The following is a 2,963-nucleotide window of genomic DNA, read 5'->3' as shown; positions in this document are numbered from 1 at the left end:
CTGCTTGAGAGATTCAGGGTACCCCAGCAAAAAGAAAAAGAGAGAGAAGAGAGAAACAAAGAGAGAGACAAGAGAGAATGAATTGAGCACTCTGTAAAGGCATACAAAAGTAAGCAGACATAGCAGAGTTTGTTTGGTATTTCAGACAATTCATGCAGAGAGAAGAGTCAAATAAACCAGAATTTGCAAAACTACAGTAAAAACCTGAAAGCGTTAGGTTAGCTGGGATGTAGTTAGGATGTAGTTCCTAACTTTTTTCCTCCTTCCAATAATATATCAGCTGCTAACTTTCAGGCCAAAAGCGATATCAGAATATTAATGTGTTGCAGAGCTATTGTAGGAAGCACTTTTCCTCATAGCGAAGCTCTGCCAGATTGATCATCAACAGTGGCAGCATGAAGGCAGAAAAAAATTATTTAGACTTTGTAGTGCCTTATGCTTAAAGCTGCATCCTAACTCCATAAACAAGGAATCATCAGAAGGCTTTTTTCAAAACACATCTTGCACAACTGTATACGTCACAGTATGACGAGTAGAACAGACAGGCATTTTATGGTGAAACTATACCCAAGCTGAAATTTAAAACTCCTCCTATTTTGTAGCATACACAAATTAATTAATGCCTTAGAAGTCTCAACATAATATGCATAGCATAAACTGTGAATGTCAGCATAATTCATGCAATGTTTTCAAAGTAAAAAGAGGCTTTATCATTTTCTAAAAGCATGACACACTTTGAGGTCAATATTTGAATCCGTGAAAGCAACACACATAATAACTCTTTCTTGTGGCCAGGCCAAGCCTTGAAGTGAAATAATATGGAGTTTACTAAGGCATAAAACCAATCACCCTTGTGACATACAAAAAGGAATCATCAAACTTCATACCTCAAACAAAACAACCTGCAGGTGGGCACCAAGAGATTTTGGTGCCAGTTGCTGGTCACCGTTAATTGCTGAGCCCCATGGGCCTCAGGTCGTGACTGTGGTTCCTCTCAGCAGAGAGATATACATTAAATTAGCAGAGGAGTGACTAAAAGCCCAAAGAAACAGCTTGTCACTGCCCAACTCCTCATTCCTGTCTTTATCATACACTAAACACAAGATTGCAGTCCCTTTGTTGAGCGTAAAGGAGCACTGGAAATGAAAAAGACATAACCAAAGGAGTGAGTGCACAGGATGCAAGGGAAAACAGCACATAAAAGGCAATACACTGGGTCCCATTTCCATGGGCATGGCAGCCTCGGACTAAGCAGGGAACCAGAGTTGCCACTCCACAGTGTTTAAATAGGTGCGATTTGCCAACCCAAGCAATCCATCCTGTATCCGTAGGTCAATGTCCTGGTTTTGGCCGGGGTGGAGGTAATTTTCTTCACAGTAGCTGGTGAGAGGCTGTGTTTGGATTTATGCTGAGGAGAAGCTGATCACACACTGATGTTTAGAGCTGCTGCCAGGAGAGTCAGGGACTTTTCAGCCTCTCTGCTGTGCCAGTGTCTGCAGGGGCAGGAGAAGCTGGGAGGGAGCACAGCCCCAGTTACTAGCCTAGGATTCGACCTTTAGGTTTAGGATTGAGACCCAAACTGGCCTGTGGTCTATTCCATGTCATGCATGTCATGCCCAGTGTATAGATGAGGATCTGTCTGGAAACGCTCTCTTTCTCCAGGTCCTCTTGCTCTCTCTGGGTTGCCCCCCTCTTGGAGTCATCTCTCTGTCAGCTCTCAGACACTCGGGCTCTTATCTCTTTTCTGGGATTGCAGTTTCAGGACTCTCCCTGCTCCAGGATCATTAGCTGGGAGCAGGCTGAGCCTTGGTCATCAGGTGGTGAGCAGCTGCACTGTGTATCACTCATTTACGTATTTGTACATATTACTGTTATTATGGTCATTATTATTCTTTTCAATATTATTGTTTAGTTATTAAATTGTGCTTATCTCAGCCCACAAGTCGCTTTTCCCGTTACCCCTTTAATTCCCTCCCCCATCTCTGGGAGGGGGGGAGGGTGAGAGAGCAGCTGCGTGGAATTTGTTTGCCGCTAGCTGGGTTCAAATCCACAACAGTCTCTCTTTAAAAACTAGGATGTATTCTTTTAATTGTTTTAAAGATGATAAACCATGTTATAATTCAATTCAGTACTTTACAAATGACCTATATTAAATGACCAGATACGTCTTTAAAATGACCTACATTAAATGACGAGATAGTTCTCTAAATCATTTAAATATGGCCATATTCGTTCACTCAGATGAAGCATCATTTACTTGGTCCAAAGCAATGATTAATCAGCAAAGGATGAAACATTCTGACATTGTTAATTGAAAAGTTAAAGGCTTATCTTCACTGTCTTGTCAGCCATCCTTTGATCTAACAAGCAAAAGCCTGAAGCTCTTTGAATTACTTTTGTCTCATAACTTTCAGCAAGAGATATCCGATTATATGTACAGTGGTAGAACTCCAAAGGACAGAGAAGGAAATATTTCCATTGCTTTACTCTGTAAGGCAGAGAACAAGATGTCATTCCTGTAGCCATTTTGAGCACATACTATCACTGCTGTCTATGGTAAACAGGACTTTCAGACATACGTGAGAGAGGCTGCAAAATAAGATTCAAACCATAAATGTGGAGATACTGCATCTGGTTTCATTAAAGGAACTGGCACAGAATTGCCTGTTTCTAAAAGATGCTTTTCTGAGTTTTACCATTAAATTTAAAGCACTACCTTTAAAATAAATCCAAACCTATTCCCAAAATACCATCTCCACCACAAAACCATCTTATTCTTAGCTATTAACTATTCAGCAAATAGCAGACTTTGGCTAAGGCTCATCCACTCACTAATGTTTTCCCTTGTGACTGCAGATAAGAAATTATGTAGCTTTGCTACGGATTGTGCAAATTCAGTTCAGGACAGCACTGAGCTCCAGAAGACTTGGCTACATACTTGCATTTAAGCATAATTTAAGCAC

Source organism: Pterocles gutturalis, unplaced genomic scaffold (assembly GCF_000699245.1).
Source record: "Pterocles gutturalis isolate BGI_N339 unplaced genomic scaffold, ASM69924v1 scaffold32316, whole genome shotgun sequence".
Classification (NCBI taxonomy): Eukaryota; Metazoa; Chordata; class Aves; order Pterocliformes; family Pteroclidae; genus Pterocles; species Pterocles gutturalis.
This window is presented reverse-complemented; position numbering follows the sequence as displayed.